Source organism: Antechinus flavipes, chromosome 3, assembly GCF_016432865.1.
Source record: "Antechinus flavipes isolate AdamAnt ecotype Samford, QLD, Australia chromosome 3, AdamAnt_v2, whole genome shotgun sequence".
Lineage (NCBI taxonomy): Eukaryota > Metazoa > Chordata > Mammalia > Dasyuromorphia > Dasyuridae > Antechinus > Antechinus flavipes.
This window is the reverse complement of record NC_067400.1, coordinates 371,788,864-371,814,273: the sequence shown is the minus strand read 5'-3', so window position 1 is coordinate 371,814,273 and position 25,410 is coordinate 371,788,864. Positions and strand designations below refer to the sequence as shown.

Genomic DNA, 25,410 nt, shown 5'->3' with positions numbered 1-25,410 from the left:
CCTTAACAAATGGAGACCTGCAAGACTGGTAGGAAGTAGGTAATAGAGCTTGCTTACTTGAAAGGTAACTGCAGCTGGAATAACATAATGTGAATATATTTAAGGCAGAAAAGACTGGGGGATTGGGACAGTCCCTTCTGAAACTGTGGCTCTGTACAGGGGAGCCAGACCTATCTTGGGGGCACCTTAAACCCTGAGGTAGTAGGTTTCTGCTAATTAACTTATCCTTTATGCAATATCCACACAGTCTGCTTCTAGGGCCCCAGAATTTGATCTACCTCAGGGTTTCCAGTCCTGATTGCAACACTGAATAATAGATAATCACTTAAGGGTTTCCTGCAATAATTGCCTACACCTCATGTCTTTGAAAGATGTTTTGTTCTTGTTTTTAAATTACTGATATAACAGAATTCTTTTAATTCTTGCATTTGGAGTCAATAGCATCATGAGAGTTACAAGACAGTTTTTAAAGAGGATGAAATATATATCTGTTGCAATAAACATCTAGTATGATGGAAATTCTGGAACATAGCCTTCAAGTTTGCTATAATGTGGTTCACACCTATCATCCTTTAGAGTGTTGGGTTTTTTTTTTTTTTTTTTTTTTTTGGACAACATTGTAATTTCATTCTATCAAGCCATAAACATAATTAGAATTACAGAAACCTAGGATTAAATTCCCTTTCTCTTTGTGGCTGAACACCTCAGATATTTAAAAAAAAAAATTGGATAATGAACATTGCATTTTCCTGAGAAATAGAAAAATATTTCTATCTCCATGCAGAGGATGTTACCTGAAATACTTAGGATTGAATTGAATATTATACATACATTTTTTTCTGTCAGTATCTTACCGGTAAATTTTAATCAGAATTTATTTGCCCTAGCTTCCTGCCATAACTTACTGCCAATAATCTGTCTCAAAACAGTCTTTTGACTTTTGAACCCTACAAAAGTGGGTAGCCTATGGGTGCAGAGAATATTAGAGAACTGATTCAGATGATAGCCTATCATTAAGCTTCCCTTTGATGCTGGACTCATATTAGTTTTTAGGATATACTATAAGGTATGCTGTTTATATGGATATCTATAAGAATAATGTAACCTGTAATTATAAGTTATTGCTTTTAACATTCATTTACAAACAAACTAATATAATGTATGTTAGCAAAGCATGGCTTAGGTTGAAGGAAAAGTAAATTTTCTGCAAAAGCTACAGTAACTAAAAGACCTTAAGGTATTGCTTTGTCAATTAATAAAGAAGAGCAATTGAGGGCATTAAATTATCTGGTATCTCTGTGTAAATCACAATTATGCAGACAGGGCTTTTCTTTTTGAAACAATTTTTACATTACATAAACTGAAGGTTTTCATCCAAGTATCATTTCAAGAAAGAGGCAGGCTTAAATAATGGAGGCAATGGGGAAACATAATATTACGATAATGTTCTTTGGTGCGGTTTGGAAGGTTTTAGGAAACATTTGGAACTATTTTTCTCATAAAGTGACTTAACTATTGGAGTGTTATGATAGCATTTCCTTCTGCATTGCGTATGTTACAAAAGGAGTCCGGTTAAAGGGGACATCAATTCTAAATATCCTGATTAGAAGGATTTCCACAAACCAGGAAATTACATGCTAGGGTATCCTAGTATTAGTTTAATAAAAGATGTAGTGAAATGAGCAGTGCCTAGGTGATTTCCGGTGACCTATCAGCTTTCAAATACCCATTTCTCTGCAGCTTCACTTGGCCAAACTGCATTTAGTCATTTTCAGTGGATTTAAAATGACCTAGATTTTAAAAGAAAAAAAGCTATGACTTAATTGATTATCTGTTTCTATTGGGAAAATTGAGTTGTTTCTATTACATTACATATTATAGCTTGATACTGCCCTCAAACTGATGGAATAAATATAGTCTTTAAATTTTCCTTTACCCTAGCATTATTGGTCTTTTTTGGAACTTGACAGATGTATACCTCAAAGGTTCCACACATCTGTCAAGAGTTAGTACAAATTAAACTTCTTTCAGTATCGGTAACCATTCTGCCCTATACTTCTGTCACATAGATTTTGACTTTTTTGATCATTTTTTACTATTAACTTAATTTTGTATGCATTTTAATGCAGGTGAAAATATCTTTTCAAAACTTATGTTGCCCATGGCACTGAAAGTGCCCACTTTTTAGTTTAAGAAACTAATCTTGAGTTCTTTAGCATTATTGATCAATAACACTGTTCTAGAATAGTTTGATTAGAAACACAAAGAGTGGCAGATTACTGGGAGCTATACTTCCAGTTAAAGTTGCTACAATCTGTGAGAAATGTTCACTGTGATGGCTCTTTGAAATAGAACCTTTGGAAATCAGTACTTCTGGGGAAGGAGAATTTGAAACAAGTTCCCTATATTCTTTAGTCAACATACATCCAAATTCATTTTCTGATACTTATTAGCTCTGTGACTGTGGGCAAGTCACTTAACCTATTTACTTGAATTTCCTGATCTATGAAGTGGAAATAATAATGGCACTTACTTCCTGGGATTGTAAACATCAAATGAGATAATAATTGTAAAGTGCTTAGTTCAATGCCTGACACATAAGTGCTATATAAATGATGTTACTATTACCTATTTTAAAATTATTTGGTACTCTTTGATGTTTTGATAAGAAAGCAACAGAACAAGTAAAAGCAACTCTTAATAATGAAAGTGTTGAAGTTTGAGTCAAGTTCCTTTCTTTCTCATTTATTTTAAGCCTTTTCTTACTATATGACTTATACTATTAGTTTCCTAAGAAATCTATACCAGATCAGGTTTTCACTATTTCCCTCAAACTTTTTTTCCTTGATTCATTTATATGAATGGTTCTACTTTTTCCCCTTAGAGCAACCTGGGATACAGTCAACAAGTTGAAAAGAAGAGGACAAATGTCCATGGTAACAATGGCATTTTAAAACTATTGGACCAATTGTATTTGTCTTCCCAATAATTTCATCTTGACTATTGTTATAAGAGAAGAAATTGAAAAAGAGGTTCTTTAGGATGCTGATTTAAAAAAAAAAAAAAAAGGGAAAATCCTTACATTTATCACCTGCAGTATCTCTGAGAATACCTTCGAGCTGTCTCTGATCTTTCTTTAGCACTCACTTGCCAGTGGGGTGAGAAGGAAACCTGTTTGTGATTCCCACTTACTCTCTTGGTGCTATCAGCTTTACAAATCTGAAGGAGAACCAAAGATTTTTCACTTAACATAAGATCTGTTACAAAAGGACCAATCTCCTAAAACAGTCCTCTTTTCTCCATCCCCTCCTCAGAAGAAATTGTTAAAATAGAACTAGGATAACCTAGATTATGTAAGCAATTTGGATCATTGAATATTCTAGCTAATCAGTTTCTTTATCAGAATGAGAAATATTATCTCTGATGGTGTGACTGCTCTTTGAGGAGCCCAGATCTGGGCTTTAAGATCAATTTTTACATTACATAAACTGAAGGTTTATATTCTATCCAAATTTGGAGAATATAAGGAAGGCCAACTGCCAAAGTACTACTTGAGTGCTTCACATGATAAGACAGTGATCTGAATTCCCAAAGCCCAGAAAATCAGAATATAAACCCAGAGACCCCCACCAAACTACAAAGGCAGCAGCAGTTCCAGATCTGATCATTCACTAGTCTGATATCCAAGGAACAACAAAGCTCAGTTTGGATCATAATTATCATCAAGTCTGCCACAGACTGATGAATTATTTGTCCATTCTTGAAAACCATTTATAAGTCATGGAAGGATTCAATGGAAGGAGACTATCTTCCCCCCCACACCCCTTACCCTTCCATCTTGTCTTCTCTGCCCCAGATCAGAGATCTCTGAAATGAGAGACATTAAAGTACATTACCCATTGTTTCATAGCATCCTGGGTTCTGAATGGGATTCCTAGTTTCACTTTAAGAATCACTACAGTTAGCGAAGCATCCAAAAGCAATTGTTAAAAGATGTTCTTGTATTTTTATTCTATTGATAATTTCTTTTATGTATGTAGTTTATTTTATATACAATTGTTTGCATGTTAGCTCCCCCATTAGATTGTGAGTTCCTTGGGAGAAGAAATTATCTTCTAGTTTTCTTTGTCTCCTCAGTATAATAGTTGTCACAGAACGGGTACTACTTAATAAATTTCTATTGGCTGAAGACAAACATTTATTAGCATAATATGTAGATACTAGGTATTATCAAATAGATATATACATGTATATATATATATATATATATATCTGTATAAGTGTGTACACTGTATAAATTCTCCCATGCAATCTTTTAAAAATTGTGAAGAATGATAGAGATATCACCATTTTAAAGACAGGTAAATGTCTTAATTTATTTAAAAATGTAGAATCCTTGAATTAAAAGGTCAGGCACTTTGATTTTGATTCCTGGCAAAATTTTAGAACATATAAAAGCAATAATTTGTGAACATCTAGAAAAGGAAGTAATGTTTAGTAAGAGCCATTATGACTTCATAAAAAAATAACTTATTCTGGTCTACAATCCACTTATCTGCTTGGCAGAATTATGAAACTGGAAGATTCAGAGGAGTTTCATAAATTTGTGAACATTTATACATGTATTTCCACAAAACATTTGTCTATCATGTTATCCTTGTAGACAAGATGGAGAGTTGTGTGATGGACAATGATACATATAGGAGAATAAAGAATAAGTTGAATTACCAGACTCAAAGAAAAATACTAGCTCAATGTCAACTTGAAGGGAGTTCTTCAGTAGAGAGCTCCAGGTATCTCTATCTGATCTGTGCTCTTAAAAATTTTGATCACTTGTATTAATAGAAGCATAAATGACATGCTTAACAAATTTTCAGATGATAGAAAAGTTTGGAGGGATAATTAATATGCTGCATGATAGAAGTAAAGATTAAACAAGCTTAAATAATCGGCCAGATTAAAAAGGAAGAAATTTAATAGGTATAAACATAAAGTCCTCCATGCATTACGTCCATGCATTTATTATGAGAAGGACCTGGAGATTTTATTGAACTCACAGTCCACTATGAATCAAAAATATGACTTGGCAACCAAAATATTTAAGATTATCCTGGACCTGCATTAAGGAAAAGATAGTATAAAGTCCAAAGAAGGTGATGGTCCACTCTGTTGCATTCTGTTCAGACTCCCTTGCAGAATATACTGTTAAGTTCTGTGTGCCACATTTTCAGATTGGTTTTGACAAACTGGAGCTAGTATAGAGAAAGGCAGACAATAAATAAGGCAGCCATGCCATTTTAGAATTGTTTGAAAGGAAGTGAGAATGAAAAAGAGAAGGTAAAAAAAGGTAACAGCGTGCCTGACTTCAAGAATTTGATGGGCCACAATGTGGAAAGAGATTAGATCTGCTCCTTTGGCCCCAAAAGGCTGAATTAGAAATAATGAGAGAGAATTGCAGAAAGGCATTTTGAGGTCTCATATAAAGAAAAACTTCCCATAATTAAAATTTCCTGGAAGCCAAATGTCCCATTTTAGCAAAGTAAATACTTTGCTGAATACCTATAACAGATAGATCTCATTAGATCCTCACAACAACTCTATAAAGTAAAGGCTATGTTTCCATTTTACCCAGAAGGAATCTGAGATTGAATATGGGATGGGTAATCTCTTGGTGAGAATGTTAGAAATTATCATAGTTTCAATATCATTTGAATTAGATGAATACCCTTCAAAAACTGATGATTTCTGAATCATCTGGATTTTCTGAGATTGTTACTGTTACTATCATTCTATAATAAAATAATGTCTAGAAGCCAGAGTTTAGCATCTAAAATCATATCTGGTTAAAATATATTTCAGACTTTCCTGTGTCCTTTAGTGACTCTTCCTCTTCTTCTAACACTGTAAGTAAAATCATTCCCCAAACTCTACATTCTCTCTTTGTTTTTTTTTTTTCTTTTCTTTTTTTTAATTAAAGCTTTTTATATACAAAACATATGCATGGGGTAGTTTTTCAACACTGACCCTTGCAAAAAACTTTTGTTCCAATTTTTCCCCTCCTTTCCCCCACCCCCTCTCCTAGGTGGCAGGTAGTCCCATATATGTTAAATATGTTAATGGGCCTAATGTATGTTAAATACAATATTACATTCTTTCTTGATAATTATAACTACATTCTCAGCTTCAATCTCTGTAGAGATGATTTCCGTGTGTGTGTGTGTGTGTGTGTGTGTGTGTGTGTGTGTTTGTGTGTGTGTATGTGTGTTTTAGACTGCTTCAGTTTTCTCTTGGTTATTTCCATCTGGAAGTCCTAAAGTACCTCAAATTGAATATGCCATGACTAAAATCATCCTGTTTTCTCCATAACCAGTTCCCTGCCTACTTTCTGGTAAGGATACCATCATTCTCTGGATCACCTCTGCATGAAAGCTCTGATTCATTTTGACACCTGAACTTTTTACTTACCCCACATTTATAATTATTTGTTGTCTTGTCAATTTCTCCCCCAGAGTATAGTTTCCTCTTTTCTAGTAACACTTTTATCTGAACATTAATTTAGATCTTAAAACTTCTGACTCAAATGGTAATAGTAGCTGCCTAGTTGGTTTTCTCATTTTCAATGTCTCCTTTTTTAAAAAATCTATCCAGTACTGGGGACCACATTAATGTTTCTGGTTACTGCAATTTTGAACATACCCATCACTAATCCTTCACCAGGAAGTACAAAAGCAACTCCAGTTTCCTTTACATATCATAAAAGACCCAATGCAATTGTGTTCAAGTCTATGTTTTCTGTCTTGTCTTATACTGTTTACCTTAATTTACCTGTCCTGGTTCTAATGGGCCTAAAGTACTTGCCCTTCTCTCAGGTATATGTTGGAGCCAGCTCTAACCTAGAAGGCAGTTATTAAATTTTCACTGTGAGTATTTGCTGAATACATTTTTTTTTCCTCTCCCTGAAATCCTGGTTATTAAACATTTGAGAGCACACACAGATATCTCTTCCCCATTCTTATATTACCTAGAAACATTGCTTGAGCTCAACAGGAAGGTAGTATAAGACTCAGAGAGTGAAGTCATCACCAAACTGAAGGCATGCCGATTATTGGCCAGCAACAAAAACTCTAAGATGCTTTGTATCAGTTATTTCATTTGAGCCTCAGAATAACTTATCTTTCCCATACTCATCCTACCTCTGATAGAGACTTCTAGATTGTTCAGTAGATAAAGTAATGAACCTGAAGTCAGAAAGACCTGAGTTTAAATCTGCCTCAGGCACTTTAACCTTATTCAATCTCGCATTCCTTCTGTGTAAAATGGAAACATTAATAGCCTTTACAGGATTGTTGTTAAGTACCCAATGAGATCTATCAGATGTAAAGTGCTTTGCAAAATTTTAAGTGTATACTTCCTGTCATCTTTGACATTGAAATCTTACCCATCCTGGAAAATTTAATTAAAATCCTACTTCTTTTATGTAACCCAAGCACACTGCTGCAATCAGACTTTAGTTCATATGAATTCCAGCATTATATTATTTGTGCCTCTTTTGTACACTGATACATGGATTTCATGTTACACTTTGAAAATATGTGACTTATCTCCTTGACTAGAATATAAGAACCATAAGGACAAAAACTAGGCTTTCTTCATCATATTTATTATAATACTTGTATAGAGCTTGCCTTGTGGGCAATTCAAAAAGCATTTTCTGAATTGAACTGTATTTTGGCTGATATGCAGTGGTTGAACCTTGCTAAAATAACATTTGTGGTTTGCTGATAAATAAGTGATCTGGATACAAATCTTATTCAGGTTCTCTTTCTTTTGATTTCAGTCACCCCTTTGTAGCTAGTAACCTTATTTGGACAAGAACATAGCAAGTTACCAAAATTGAACGCTAGAAATCTTTTTAAAATATAAAAAAATTGTAAATAGAAAACCATGTTTTAAAACTATCGTATTTATGATCTCAAAACACTATTTTTATTTTCCTCATAAAAATTAAGCATTATATACTAGAACCTTAGTATAATACTACTCATTATATAGAAAAATTTGTCATAAGGTTGATTCTTATTGGTCTGATTAAAGGGTTAGTTACTAAAGTTCCAGCAAATCATGTAATAAAAAAGTTTACCTATCTCCACTCCAGCCTTTCTTTGCCCACACATAATCACACAGATCACTGGCCACAGTAGGTCAAAGGATATATATTCTTTTTGAATATAGATTACATCTCCACCAATCCAGGACTCTTACGTAGTGTGAATGCTGATCTTAGAAACAGAGATGTTTCTAATTAACTAAACTTTAAAGCCCATTTTAATCACTTAGAGAATTCTTGTACACATCTGTGCTGCAGGAATAACTGGATTACCTCCATGGATTTTGTGTGTGGGTGTGTGTATGTGTGTGTTTTTAAAGCAATGCTATAACTCTGTCCAAATGCTATTCAATGCTGCTTTAATGTTTAGAAGCTAATGTGCACTTCGTAATGTAGTTTAAAAATTGAAACCTCTCCTACCTTTTATATTCTACTCTTGTAAATTCTATTCGTTTGTGGAGACCAGTCATTTGAAATACGTGTAACATACAGTCCAGAACTACTTCTCTCACAATTTGATCTAACCTAAATCAGCCACAGAACTAGTACTTTTAATGTGGTTTTTATTCATCTGAAAGTGACATCAGTGTCTTTCTATTCTTTTTATTTTAATAAAATAGTGCTCATATTGAGTGTTGGCGCCAATAAAGGAAACTGAGTCCCATAAGGAATTTTTCATTAGGATAAATGAAGTGCTATGGATAAACAAGTCAAACCTAATGTGACAAGATGGCATGAAGAGCCATAAAATGCATGACTCTACTTATGGGAAAATGTGGCAAGACTTCTTGGCATTTTCCATGTCATCTGTGTGTATATTTGAGGACAGAGGGGATGATTTTGTTTCATCTCCTATGGGGAAGTATATTTCTCAGAATTCTTAAGAGTTGAACTCCTTCTGGCACAAATGGACCTCAGTTAATTGGAAATAGAACTATTAATGATTCAAGACTATTAACTGATCTTTTTCTCAGACTTCCACAGTGAGAATCACTTTGACCACTTTTTTCTTCCTTTTTAAAAAATCAGAAGTCAGAAAGATCTGAGTTCAAATCCTGCCTCAGGCACTTTAACCTTTCTCATTCTCAGATTCCTCATCTATAAAATGGGAGTACTAATAGCCTTTACTTCACAGGATTATTATGGGGACCCATACGATAACAAGTGTAATATGCTTTGCAAACTTTAAAGTGCGTGCTTCCCATCATCTTTGACAATAAAATCTTATCCATCCTGGAAAATTCAATTAACATTCCACCTCCTTCATGAAGCCTAAGTGCACATCACCCCTGCAACCAGACATGATTTCTAATTCACATGAATTCTAATATTATATGGTTTGTGCCTCTTTTGTGCACTGATGCCTTTATTTCATATTATACTTTTAAAATGAATGATTTATCTCCTTGACTAGATTATAAATTCCTTAAGGACAAAAACTGGGACTTATTCTCTATCATAGTCCTTAGAAAAATTTAAAGGGCTTGCCTACAGGAACACTCAAAAAATGTTTGGGACTTATTATCATATAGTTTCCTTCTGATCTCTGCATTATAGTAATGATTCTTAGTTCAAGTTTTTGTTGGTTGAAGTCTCCATGTCAATAAATATAAAATTTTAATGTGAAAAAATTGCTATTTCAAGAAAACATTCTTATGTAAAATGAAACTATTTCTCTGTTTCAGGAGATGGTTCTTAGAAACAGCATTTTGTTGATAACCAGTACAGGAGGCATTTCTTCTGGTCCTTGACCAGGGACAGTCATTCTTTAGTTAAAAATTATCTTTGTCATTAAAAAAAAATTTTAATCTATATTTTTTTTGTATCATAGGATAGAAAAGGAGAGCTAATGTTGATTGAGCCAAAGTTAAGATGATTATACTTTGATTTCAAAGATTTATTAATCATCCACTATAACTAGGCCACCCTGAAAATAATTACTTCTGAGTCTGTATTAGGTAAAAAGAATGAAGAATTTGAGAAATTTTAAAACAAACTTGATAAACATTTAAACTAAGTCAAAATATATTTTTATGCTAGATAAGGAGAAAGTGCTGAAAAATACATTGAATTGGATGTTATATATTGCTTAGGTCAAGAAATAAGAAAGACTTTTAGAATTTTTGGAAATCTTATGTCTATACTTCATTAATTCTTTGTTCCAGAAGAGAAGTAGAAGATGCTAGACTTGACAAGAAATGGATAATATAAGTAATAGAGCTGTTTCTACCCTAACAGGAAAAGACTGATTATAAGTAGAGCAATCATTAGCAACCAATGCCTAAAATTGACTGGCTAGGATGGAAAGAAAAGAAAATATGGGATTAGATAGCAGCAATTCCATCCCAAACTTTTAAAACAAATTATTGACTCAGAGAGTCAAAAGCAACATATAAATACTAGCTACTCTTTTTTTTTGCTCTTTTAATTATTATTATTATTATTATTATTATTATTATAGCTTTTTATTTACAAAACATATGCATGGGTAAGTTTTCAACATTGAGTAAGTTTTCAACATTGACCCTTTCAAAACCTTCTGTTCTGAATTTTCCCTTCCTTTCCCCACCTCCTCCCTAGATGGCAGATAGTCCAATACATGTTAAATATGTTAAAGTATATGTTAAATCCAATATATATATACATATTTATACAGTTAACTTGCTGCACAAGAAAAATCAGATGTAGAAAGAAAGAAAAAAAATTTGAGAAGGAAAACAAAAATGCAAGCAAACAATAACAGAAAGAGTGAAAATGCTATGTTATGGGCCACACTCATTTGCCATTGTTCTCTCTCAGGGTGTAGATGGGTCTCTTCTTCACTGAACAATTGGAATTGGTTTGAATCATCTCATTGTTGAAGAGAGCCTTGTCCATCAAAGTTGATCATCATATAGTCTTCTTATTGCTGTGTATAATGATCTCCTGGTTCTGCTCATTTCACTTCCCATCAGTTCTTGCAAGTCTCTCCAAGTCTTCTCTGTATTCATCCTGTTGCTCCTTTCTTACAGAACAATAATATTCCATAACATTCATATACCACAATTTACTCAACCATTCGCCAATTGATGGGCATCCATTCATTTTCCAGCTTCTAGCCACTACAAACAGGGCTGCGACAAACATTTTGGCACATACAGGTCCCTTTCCCTTCTTTAGTATCTCTTTGGGGTATAAGCCCAGTAGAAACACTGCTGGATCAAAGGGGATGCACAGTTTGATAACTTTTTGAGCATAGTTCCAAATTGCTCTCCAGAATGTCTGGATGTATTCACAATCCCACCAACAATAATACTAGCTATTCTTAAAAGGAAGAAGCAGCTAGGTGGCATAGTGAATAGAGCACCAGCCAGAAGTCAGCTCTACTTATCTCCCTAGTTTTATATTTGGCCACAGATAACTTGGTAGCTATGTGACTCTGGGCAAGCCACTTAACCCTATTTGCCTCAATTTCCTCATCTGTAAAATAAACTGGAGAAGAAAATGATAATTAATATCTTTGCCAAAAAAACTGTCACAGAGAGTTGGACACAACTGAAATAATTCAACAATAAAATTGTGACTAGTAGGAAATAAACACAAGACAAATACATTGATTGCTAAACATATAATTTCTGCCAGTCACAGTGAGAATAAAAAGGGACTCAGAAACCATCAACAATCTTCTCAAGAAATGATATGCTATTTTAGAATACAAGCAAATGTGTAAATATTAATACACACACACACACAAAGAATTAGCAGAATCACCTTAAAAATAAAAATTGTCAAGGATTCAAGGGAAAAAATGGATTGCATAAGACTTAGCTTGAGATCTGTTTGAGCCAGATATCTGCATGAATATGTGTAGCTGGAACCCAAAGAACAAACAGATAGGAAATAAAACAGATCTGCTGGAATTTGAACTTGAAAACTTTTGAACAGAAAAGTGTAACATCACTGCATCTGCACATAAGGAAGATTCATCTGGCAGAAGTATAAAGGATAGATTCATAGAGAGTAAAACTGTTCCAGTGTATGGAGGAACATATAGCTATTAGGGAACCAGGGAACCAAGATAGTGGAAGAATAGAGAGAGAGACAGACAGAGAGAAAGGAGGGTGCTAGAGAAAATGCTTACAAATAATAGTACTTAATAGCTTACTTAATATGGGTAGTGATTTTTTTTTAGCCAGTACTTGAGTCAGTTCCCTTTCAATGGAAAGTAATTTCCAGGACTGTAGTTATTCTTACCAAATCCTGTCCTTCCATTCTTCCCCTACCTCCCACCCCAGAAAAAAATGTCTAGTGGAATTTATTACCTATTATTACCCTATTGAGAATGAACTCAAGTTCTTGTTACTTGGGCAGGGCTCATTTCGTTACTCATCAAGAACATTCAGAAACCACAAACAGCCAATCCTACCATTTTTCTGACTTTGGACATTCTGTATTGCATCCTGAAATACACTGCAGTGTTGCTAGGGATATATAAATGCATACATATATGGGCTTCAAGGTATTTCCTGATTTAAGACAACATAATATGTTAACAAATAAACTTGCTAAATAGATTAAGAAGATAATTATTGCAAAAAGGAATTTTCCCTCTAAAATATTTAAAATGTGGTTAGATATACACTTCTTCCATTTATATATATTTTTGAATTATATAACCATGGTACCTTTCGTTTTCTCATATGTAAGATAAGCATATTGGATTTGTTGGACTAGATAATTAACAAGGTTCCTTCCCCCGCAACATATATGATTCTCTGATGCTATTAGCTGTGAAAGAATATTATTCACTATGGAAGAATATCTTTCTTTGCATAGCTGTTGAAGTGAGACATTCACTTGAAGAAAAAACTGTTTTTAAATCTATTTTCATAAAAGTCACATTGACTACTATTCTACCTGTAGCCTGTCTAATAAAAATGGTTGTCAAAAACCTAGTACTTCATTTGTATCAGTAATCCAGTAGAAAGAAATTCAACAGTATAGTAATATGACACTAAAATAAAATGTATGACTTTTCCTGATCTTTTTTTTTTTCTTTTAAAATATAAAAGGCCCTTAGTTGGTGCAATAGATAAGGCATGGGACTTGGAATCAAGAACACCTCAATTCAAATCTATACTCAAACGTTTACTAGCTGTGTGACTAAACAATCACTGTTTGCCAGTTTCCTCATCTGTAGAAAGGAAGGAAAAAAACACCTCTTAGAGTTATCACAAAGATGAAATGAATTAATATTTGTAAAAAAAAAAAAAAAAACTTTGTAAGCCTTAAAGTAGCATATAAATACTAGTCATTGTTGTTATCGTTATTATTAGTAGCTATTACTAGGCTAATAACAATTAACTTTAAGACATCCAGTAATTCTTGTGGACCAAAATATACTCTATTTTGATTTGTGATCTATCACTTTGAATAATCTGTGATTTCATCAGTATTGGTACTTGCTTCATAGATTGCAATTCCTCCATGCTGTATTTTCTTGTGCTGCTCATATATATATGTTTGAAACTTTTAAATTTCAAGGTATTAATATATCATTCAGCTTATCCACCTTTCTATTGTTTTCCATGACTGGCCCACCTTCTTTTCTTGTCAGACACTTCTTCAATGATTTTTTTATTATTATTATTGCATGCTATCTTTTAGATTTTACATTATTGGTAACGTGCTTTTGTCCACCAGCATTGTCCCATTCTCCTTCAAGATGTTTGTAATTAAGTTTTGAGAGATTCATATTTTCTTCAAAGCAACCCCATGAGATAGGTAATATAATGATTGTTATCATTATCCCATAGATATCAATGTGGGATCAGAGAGGTTGTCTCTAATCCCCCAATTGCAAAGTCTTAAAGCCAGGGTTTTTTTGTCTTTTGACTCTTAAGTTCATTGCCTTTTCCCATTATATCATGCTGCTTTCTTTGAATGCAGATCTTTGAGGGGATTGCATTAAAATAGAGTGAAATTTAGTCTCACCAAACTAAATAGATATCCATACTAGTTTGCCCTGACATGTTTTTTTTTTTCTTTTTATATTTAAATACATATATTCCTTCTCTGAATCCCACTCAGTGCTTTTGTGGTCTCTCCTGCCTTCTTTTGAAAAACATGAAAAACTTTCATATTTTATTTACATTCCAATGATATTACAGTATATCCAGCAGTCCAAGCATATCCATCTACCATCAGAATACTCCTTTCGATCTTGATGTTTCCTAGAGGCTGTCATTTTGCTCTAAACTTGAAAAATTTTGGGGAAAAAAGCAAATAACTTAGTCTCAAGTTTTTTTTTAATATATATACTAAGTGATTTATTGGCAATAGAAGTTGATGAAGTTTTTTCTCTTAATATTTGAAGTTTTGGGGTGAAAAGTCAAATTGCTAAGATTTGAAAATTGGAATAGAAAATATAATCTGAACATGAAGCAAATCAGTACATAACACTTCAGCTTTTCAAGTGAAGAAAGGGGGTGGGGTGGGGTTGTACAGAAAGTTGGAATTGCTGGTGATTCTGCTTTGTTCAGATTGTGGGTAGGCAAATGAAAAAATGACTGTAGTTTTGATGACCATCTGTTCGTGTTTCAGAGATCAGGAAACCAGTGCTTTAAATTTCCAAGTTTTACTTTCCTGGTTTACACAGTGTGTGGACTAATTTGAGGGGAGAAGCCAGGATAAGTGAAGTCTGGAAGCTAAGGAAATAAAAATGAAAACAGAAACAAGTGTAAGGTAGCATATCAGTAATAAAGAATGAAGGGGGGATATTTCTTTGATATATCTATTTTACAATAATAAAGATAAATTTACTGATAAAAAAAAGCGTGGGAAAGAAGAGAAATATAATATTTATTTGAAAAGTGTGCCTATTGTGATTATTTTATTTCAGGATATGAGTATAAATGGCAACTTTTGATTAGGATAAAATGAAGAAAAACATTTCAAATAATTAAAAATGTCATTCTTTAGTAGCTCTTACAAGAAGACTTCAATTAATAACAATAAAAATGTACATCTCTTCAGGCATAAAATGAACGTAATTCAGACAGTTACTACATAGGGGATTATTTCAGTGTTCCTATGGAGGTACAGAGACCTGGGTTTCTGTAATAAAAAACAGTTGTTAGTAGTAACGTCAGAATTGCTACTGATTATTACCATTATTGATTTTAATAATATATTTGTATATGGAGATTTATACATTTTCTAAAGTGTTTTTCACATTATCATGACAGCACCAGGAAGTAGATAAAAGGGCAGCTATTATCTCTATTTAACTACTGTAGAAATTGACACAAGGTGACAGGGGCAGTAGAAAATACTTTCCTTTTCCCTTAGACTCTATTCATTCCTGCTAACATGATCTTATAGGTTGGTAGTTTAAAAACATTTTCCTCCAAGAAAGATTCATTTTGGCATCTGAGAAAATTCACAGTTATTCTTCAAGATTTGTCCCCAAAATTCTCTTATCTTGGATAGCCAGCTTTCTTTACTTTTGCAATATTTCCAGACTCATTTCATTTCTCTATCTAACAAAAAATAAATATTAACTCCTGACCTTTTATTTTCCTACCATTCCTTACAGTAACTACTTCAACCAGTAATAGTTTTATCATTTTTTTCTTTTTTTTCATTACAGAATCCAAGAAAATCACAGCAGATTCCTAGGGAAGCTCCAAGGTTAGAAACATTGTCTTGGAGGAATTCCTAGATCTGGTTCAAAATAAAGAAGTGATACTACTTTATTCAATTTGACTATATTTTCCATCTTATTTTCAACTTCTAAATAATGCTTCCAAAAAAAGAAGAAGAAGAAGAACCAGAGCATAGAATACATAATTAGAAGCCAGTTTCAGTTTGCTGTGGATGTCTATAGAAGACATGAGACAGCTAGGTGGCCCTGTGGATGGAGAAGCATATCCAACCTAAGACTGAAATAAAATCCAGCTCAAGATTCTTATAAGCTGTGTGACATTGGGCAAGTCACTTAACTTCTATTTGCCTGAGTTCTGTCAACTGTAATAAGGGGGTGATAATATCACTTACTTCACAGCATTGTTGTGAGGATCGAATGAGATAGCATTTCTAAAGCTCTTGGCACAAGGGTGCAGGGCAGCTAGTTGGAGAGAATGACAAGTTTGGAGACAAGAAGACATCTTCATAAATTCATGTGGCCTCAGACACTTAGTAGCTATATGACCCTACATTGGAACTAAAAATAAAATGAATGAGGAGAAGTATTATCCAATGTTCTTAAGAGAGTATGGATAACCTACAGAGAAAATTCAGTAGCACATTTATGCATGCATGCATCAGTACATCTTAGAGTAGAAAGTTAAAAGTCTGAAGCAAGATCTTGCTGTTCCACAGGTGATCCTTAAGTGAAATGAGCCTTAAATGAATAGGTGAAACAACTTTAAAAAGGAAACTTTAAAAAAGGAAACAAAAGAGGAAAAAAAGAATAGCGTGAAGTAAGGGGAAATTCTAATCAGGAAATCAGAGGGTAAAACAGTGTGACCAGTGAAGAAAGGGAGAAACTAATTTACTTTGGAGCTATTTAATAGGTAAAAGAGGAAACCAAGCTTTCTGTGGAAGAAGCAGGTTCTTATTATCTCAAGGAATAAGGATAACCCTGCTAAAACACACTAATCAATTCATATTTTCCCAATTATTTAATTGGTAGAAATGATTAATTATAAGACTGTTACAAAAAAATTAGGACAATTTATAGGCTAAAGATTGAACTTGTATAGAGAGGTTTAGATAATTGTCTTTAGTCAGTGGGATTGACTCATTTAAAAATACCTATTCTTTTGGCTTTCTATAATATCTGAAAATCTACTGTTTGAGATTTGCAAGATATATGGAGCATGTATTAAGCACTTACTTATTATGTGCCAGGAACTGTGTTAAATGCTACAGGGAAAGATAAAAGTGAGACAGTTCCTATAATCAGAGTGGGTACATTCTAATGGGGGAAGGTAATCCACAAAGGAATGATGGAAAGAGAGGATAAAGAGCTGGAGAAGACTAGGAAGTGGTATGGAAATTAATTCCAGTTAAAGCATTATCCCACATTAATATGTCAATATTAGGATATTAAGCATTGCCATTCATTAATGACTTAATTTGAATTAATTTATGAGATTACTTTTTACTGGCTCAGCACATAACCAAGTAAGTTTGATTTGGCAGTAGGGTCCAGAATACAGGGTGATTCAGCTCCAAGTGAGATGCTACAAGGAGAACACTGTGGAACAGTGTTAGTACTTAGTACTTAAGCATAAAAAGGGGTATTAGAGTAAAAAACAATCATTACCTAGTTTACAATTGTACTTGTGATCCTTCTTTACTAAAATGAATTACTGTGGTAATTCTGGGTGTAAAGTAGGGAGTTCTTTGATGTTGTTTTGAGAGAGTTTTTTATTTGATTTTTTGATTTTGTAAAGGGGTGTACATATGTTAACAAGGGTGGCTGAGTTGGAAGAATATTTATTCTGGCAAAGCACTGGATAGGCTGGTTATGCTCAGTGCAAAGACCTTAAAGTTATTACACAAGTAGTATTGAATATTACAAAGATATTTTACGAATAAGACAACTGTTCTTATTAGTAAGCAGTTAAATTAGCAGTGTATAGAATCTAAAACACTTGGAAATTAAGAGGAAATAGGGAATTGAGACATAACTATTTAATTTAAATAGTACTAATCACTTAAAATCTATTGCCAGAAAAGACTACATAAGCAAATGATATAAATGAGATGTGAAGTGTATTTGGGGACAGCGGATATAGGGGGTGCATGTAAACAGAGAGCAATTTTCAGAAGCTATTGAGGGAAATTTAAAGTCAGGATAAGAACTTTATTCATGTCCTTTGTTTCATTAAGACTGGCTGTCCAACTTCCTCATCACTTAAGGCCAATCTAGTGGTGCACTGGCCCTAAAGTTAGGAGAACCAGAGTTCAAATGCAACTTCAGACATTTGATATTTACTAGCTGTGTGACTCTGGACAAGTCACTTAATGCTGATTGCCTCACTAAAAAGCAAACAAAAACATCCATACACACTTTATTTGTGTGTCCATCTAGGGATGGAGGGAAAGAGATAGACATTTGTCTTTGAAGTATAATAAGTTAATTAAGCTATTGAGTTTTTCTCTCCTAGCCCCTATTAGATTTGCTTTAACAAAATGCTTCAACATTTTGAGCCAAATCTGTTATAAACCAAATTTCTCTCAATTCAGATTTTCATTTCTTAAAATTATAGCTTTAAAGCCAGAAGAAATCTTACCAGTCTAAGTACCTTGTTATATAAATGAGAAAACTTTGACCTCAAGAAGCTAAAATGACTTTCTCAAGAATGTGTGATCCTTAGTTGTTATATCAACCTATAACTGATTTCTTTGATATCATTTTTCTATGCTGTTGAAAACAAATGTGCAGGTAAAATATCCATGCTCACTATCTTTTCACTGGTTACTTACTAAATATTATATTTCATATTGACTTTGAGAGTTTGCTTCATGACTGCACTGGAAAATAGTGTTTGTTTCATGAGTTAAAAAAAAAATAGATCAGGAGAGCTAATAGGAGTGGCTATTGTATCATACTACTTATGTGAAGATAGTAATATTAGTACATTTTTTTCTGAATTTATTCCATGGATATTGTCCAAGTAATATTTTAGTACTTCAGAATACTTCTAGAAGCTCTGTCACCTGCTGACAATTTAAACTGAGTTGGACAAACATTTAGTCAGGAAGCATTTACTAAGGACCTACTATGCCTTAGGCACGTGCTATTCACTGGGGATACTTAGAATGGCAAAAGACAGTCCCTAACCTAAAGGAACTCTTGTAAAGTGGCAGTGAAAGTAAAGATGCAAGAACACTGCTGGCCTCAGAGAAATGCAAAGTGGCCCTGTTAGCCTTTTGTGACTGTATCATGGAGATACAACCAGTCAACTGAGCATGAACCTGTTTTCCTGCTTAATCTTTTGAGGTCTGAACATGTAATTTCTTAAATGATCATTCACATTACTTATGAATTTCTTTATCAGTAATTGACTTTTATAAAACATGTGAAAAGAAAGCTTAAATTTATGCATGCATACATATATACAGACAGACATCTGTATATAGGCCCAACATCTACCAAACTTAAAGCAAGACATTCTTGACTTCTACTTAAGTTTAATATAAAGTTGCTAAATCTGATATGTAAGACACATGTTGTTTTGCATGATTTTTTAATTATCTTAGATCTGTGCTTATGTGACTAATTCCTAAAAATGCTAACTTTGCAATTAATTTGCAACACATTATTTAGTTACAGTGGATTTTTCTATTGTAAAGTACTAGCGTGCCTGTAGCTTATTTGACTGAACACTTGCATTTTCCTCCCATATTGATTTTAGGGATGTGATTTCTTACCTTTACTTAAGACCCCTGATACTTTTCATTTTGGTTTCAATCCCAATAATTTCACGGAATTTACTTTTTGTCCAAATCCAATGATACCTTCTTTTGGACACTAGATCATAGTGATTTCTTTATTATGACACCTACTAAAGATGAATTTTTTTGTTTTGTTTTTCTTTTCAAGTATAAGCATCATCTTTGCTGATCCTAACAGTCATGGGGAGATTTGATATGCCCAGGCATGGAATGTCAGCATCAGCTGTCAGGGACATAAAAGAGTGAAGCTTTGGGAAATTATACCACATGAAGAAAATAGCTAAGTTTTCCAGATTCCTCACATGTTGGCTTCCTGATCTGGCAGGAACTTTTGAGCCCTGAATCCCTACTCCAACCTCTTCATCAGTCCTTGGATTTCAGCATTCCAGTGACATCATTTTACTAACCTGGGTTGATTTTTGGACTTCTATTTGTTCTTTCAAATTTGGGTCCTGCCTTCTTTTCTCCAGTCATGGATTGTCTCATTACTGCTACCTTAAGTTTCCCCTCTCTTCATCATTTTCTGTGATTATTGTGAACCATTTAACAATCTCTTACTTGAATTTCTTCCCTTACTGAGATGGTCTCATTGCTGTAATCATGTATACTTAATTCACCTTTCCAGCCAGAATCTATATCTCACAGACAATCTAAATCTTAATCCCATATAAACTCCAGAATATCATCACTATATACCTAGACTACTTTCACCCAGAGTATAAAATGACAAAATTATAACCATGGAACTCTACTCCTGTGAGCTTTACTCCCAGCTCAGCTTCCTTATTAGAGTGTAACATTATCATCTTCCAGTCCTTTAGACTTGGAATCACCATTATTCTCTGTTTTCTATCCTCTGGCCTTCCCTTTCTCCTTTGCTCATTTTCCTTTGTGATAACAACCACTAAATCATACATATTCAGTATTTTATATGCTGTCTATCAGATCTTTCTATCCTCTTCCCCCAATTAAAATCCTTATCTTACAAAATAGCTATTGACAATCTCTGTCTTACTGACCTCACCTATATGCATTTCGTTTACTGGCTCATTTAGTAACTACTTATTAAGTATTCACTGGGTATAAAATATTTTCCTAAAACCTCTCCTTATTACAATCTATCTTAAACTTAGCCGTCAATAATGTATCCCATGACCACTACTTCATCTGTACTATTTCCTTTTATCAGTTTATGAATCAAGTTGAAACTCCTTACTATGGGCTTTGTAACTGGCTGCCCATTCCCTTATTTTCTGTACTCATGTCAGATATACACCTACCTATTCACATCTTGTCTTGCCTTTCTTTATCTTTGTTCCTTCAGGTACTACTCTAGATAGTAAAAAGGCTGCCTATAGTTTTTGTAGATTGTTTTCTTCCTTCCACCATAAGTCCATGACCATGTCAACATTTAAAAGCACCTATAAACACTCCAGTTTTCTATATTAACTCTCTTCCATGAGCCTGCTTTACCTAAATCAGATTGGCAACACCAATTTTTTTTTTTTTTTTATCTTTAGCAACATAATTACACTAGTGTTTGTGGCCTTCAAAATTGCACACAAAATTTGTGAAGATTTATTCATATATCTTTATTTCTTTGTGTATTTCTGTATATATAGGTATATGAGTGAGAAAAATTTGTAAACATGGGAAAATCATTCCATTTGTGAGTCCAGGAAGGTTTAGAAATCAATGAGAAATAGTATTTTAAAAAATTTATTTTGCTAACATAAGTTATTTGTATTGAAAAGTAGTTCTCAGTTTTGGAACTACACATACTCTTGACTTCTTTTCCTGTCTTACCTTGGGTCCATTTTACTTCTCATTAATACCTCTACCAAAATTGGAATTGGAAAAAGAAAAGGGGTGTTCAGACATGTGGCTACTTGATTACTCATTTCACTGAGTTAATATAACAATAGTGTAAACATTCTTTCTATTTTATAGAATAGCCAGTTTTCACTACATCAATAAAATATTTCTTTTCCCTTTTTTTGCACAGAAAATTTTACTGCCAGACTTCTTGTGTAGGGCAAATAGCATCTGATTAAGAATGTTCTGGATGGGTTAATTAGTGTGGTTACTATTATTAAGCAAACTGCTTTTAGTATTATGCCTATTTGATCTTGGTATTGATGTGAAGTAAATGACCATAGAGCCACATTCAGAAAATCTGGAATAAAATTTTGTGATTTACATTATGAGAATAAGTTGTTTGTATTAAACATTTTTTGGAAAATATTATTTTCATGGCACAGAGGATCAGGAGATTTTTTTTTTAAATGAATTTTCCCAACCTGTTAAAATGAAATAAATGTAGCGCCAGTTTTAATGGAATAAAAAAGTATTCAAGAATGATGGTGACTCCTGCCTTCAACATAGCTTACATAGTATGAAAAGAATAGACCAGGGACTGTTTGTGTTTCCACTTTCAGTAAAGGATGCTTTTCATTTTAGATTCAACTAATCCTCTAAATACTTCTGCTGGTGACTATCTGTAATAAATAGACCATCATAGAAAATTATGAAAATATACAGTAAACAAGGAAAACCTATTATGCAACCATCTTCCTTCCAGTGCAAGATTATTGCCTATATTATTCAGTGATATTTAGTCCAGTCTATTTTTAAGTATCCCTAGCTATAGCATTTCCCAAGAGAATTTATTCCACGATCTAATAAATTATGCCGTCAGGGAATTTTTCTTGAGATTCAGCTTAAATTTTCCCTTTCTTAATTTCATCTCATTACTCCCAGTTATACCCCCTTGTACCAGGCTAAATAATTATTCTCTCTCCTTGGAGACTCCTATTATGTACCCCTCTAGTTGTCACTTAACCAGACTATTCATATTTAGTTCTTTTAATCTGTCCTCATAAATCAATTCTTCTGTTTCCTTAATCATTGTTATTACTCTTCTAAGAACTCGCTCTAATTTTCGACATGCTCAGTACTGAGGTGTGCCCAAACTAAATTCAGTATTCCAGTTATAGTGTAACCAAAGTGCTCTATCAAAGCTTTCTCCAATATGAATGGATTTCATGATAAACGGACAGTGATACTGCTTACCAAAATAAGGATGTGTTGTCTTAGACCACTTTGATTTATTAGTGTATACTCAATACTTTTTTTTTATTTTAAATAATTTTAAAGCTTACTAAGCACTCTTAATTACTTAGAAACAGATATTTTGCCCCAATTGTTAAACTGTTTTTAATAGATGATTACAGATGTTTGTCCTCAATATTTTTTTCACTGTTTAAAGAAATGTCATCTACTTTTAATGAGACTTTTGATTAAAAACTGTTATATGAGTATTTTTCCTTCATATGTCCCCCCCTTTTCCACGAATTTTCATAGAAAATCGATTAATCAAGATTTTAGCTAATTTTCCTAATACCATAGAATATATCACTCTAAATTGATAATAAATATTCTGAATTTCTTTTTTGGAATGTTTAGATGAATGTATGTTAAAGTCAATTTTGACAAGGAGCTCTCAAAAATATTTACAAAGTTTACTTTAAGCTTGCATATTTTTCTTCAAAGTTAGTGTTTTTCAAAAAGCTAATATGAGTCTTTCTTTTTCCCTACCTTTTTTGATATAATAGAAATATTTTTTTTAAAGCTGCATATCTATGTTGAAGATTTTTCTCAAAATACTCAAAAACTGGAACAGACTTTTAAAGGAATGCAGAAATTCTGTACAAAAAAGTGAAAATATGACTTTTTGGACTCATCTGTAACTTTATTCAACCAGTGAAGATTTAATGTACTTGAAATTCATTCATGAGGATTTAAAAGACATTTTCTTGTACTCAGCCTCTTTTTCACAGAAGCTTTTCACAAAAGGCTTATCCATAGGACAATGATTTTTTTTTTTTTTAATTTGCTAGAGCACTCAAGAAGATACCAAGGGGTAGAATCATTTACATTGATAGAGTAATGCACAGATTTTTGTAATACTGATATGTTCATCTGTATATAAAATCCTACTGAAGATTGTTATTGTGCCATGGAGGAGGTCCTGGGTTCATGTAGCAAATTAAAAAATGTAGTAGGTTCTACCAAAATAGAAAGCCTGTGATAAACTGTGTTTGAGCAACAACTTAAATTTGTAAAGACTTTAATACCAGGTAGGTTAGAGGGTAAAAAATATTTTCAATTACAGTTAACTCTTGAAGATCAATAATCTTCTGTTAAAGTTATATAGAAATTATTAGCTATATTATGTTTTAGTGAATGACATAGCTTTTTGAAATGTCAATGTGGTGTGTGTGTATGTGTATGAATATATATACACATATGCATATATGTGTATGTGTATATATGTATATATATGTATATATATTTATATATAAAATGTACTTCTTCAGGGCCAGGTAGATCTTTGTTTGGTTTTGTATCCCTAATATTTAGCATAGTTCATGGCATACAGTATAACAAATGAATGTGGATTCCATTTAAAAATTATTTTCAGAAATAATTGATAATAATTGAGGATGAAATAATGATCACTAAAGTCCCTTCCATATCCAATATTGTGGTTCTGTGCTTTAATATTTTACTCCTTTTTAATTTCTAACACTTAAAGATAGCATATCATACTGAGGGAAAGAAACAAGAATTTCCTAAGTATCTATTTTGTGCTAGGCATTGTGTCTAAGAACTTTACAAATATTATCTCATTTGATACCTACAACAATCCTGTGAGATAGATGTTATTATTATCCCTATTTAAAGTTGAGGAATTGAGGTAGATAAGGGTTGAATGACTTGCTTAGAATCACAGAGCTAGTGAGTATTTGAGGTAGCATTTGAATTCAGGTTTTCCTGACTTCAGGCCCAATGCTTTATCCTCTGGGCTTAAAATAGAAGATTCGACTCTCAATTAGCCATGCTATTGTGAAAAAATCATTTAACTTCCCTGCACTTCAATTTCCTCATCTCTAAAATGGAGAAAATGATATTTGCATTTTTTATCTCCCAGGGATGCAAGAAATAAGATATCTTCTAAATTGTCAAGTATTCTACCTATGTGAACTGTTATTATCAGAATCTGATTTTTAAAAAAGGATAGTTTTATCTTTTTTTATAGTACTTTCTTTTTGTAAATGTAGTAAGATTGCTTTCTTTTCCTCAAGAGGCTGTCATAGCCCAGTTAAGGCTTAGCAACTTCATGCCTGCTCTTCCTTTATATTATCTCCTTGTATCACCTGCCAGTATTTGGATCACTGCTATGCCTGCAATAGGTACTTGATAAGTGCTTGTTGATTTAGTTAAGAGTCTGATTTTCTAAAAATGCCTTTTTTAGTCTGTGATAGATATTTTATTGTGTGCAGAGAAGAAAAATGAAAGTCAGTTCAAGCATTTATTAAGTGTCTAATATATGTAAGACACTTCTTGATCTGGAGAATCCAGAATTTACAGATTAAAAAAAAAAAACCTCAAAATCTTGAAAGAAGAATTAACAACTGCAATTCAAGATGCTTATTAAGCATATGAATATTGCATACTAGAAAAAAGGTATGATCAAAAATGGATAGGATTAATGAAGGAGAGGTAATATGGAAGAAAGAAAGCCCTAGCCCATATGACTTAGAGAAAGCCTAATAAAAATGAAGATAATGAATGAAAAGAAAATAAATGCATTCTTTTCTTTTGTTTGATTCTCTAATACATATTATATAGATGTTGTTTCTTTATTGAATTAAATAAAAAAGGAAGTGTACATTTTTATTTTGTCTCTTTTCAGAGAAATACTAGAATGGGAAGGGGAGAGTATAAGGAAAGATATAACTAAGGGAGGAGAACCAAATTAACAGAGAACTTTAATTCTTAATTATAAGCAT

General features: G+C 33.0%; 1 protein-coding gene across 7 annotated transcripts in view; it reads left to right on the top strand.

Moving 5' to 3' along the window:
• GTDC1 (glycosyltransferase like domain containing 1) overlaps window positions 1-25,410 on the top strand; it is a 544,967-nt gene that overhangs the window by 315,306 nt on the left and 204,251 nt on the right. The window lies entirely within an intron of this gene.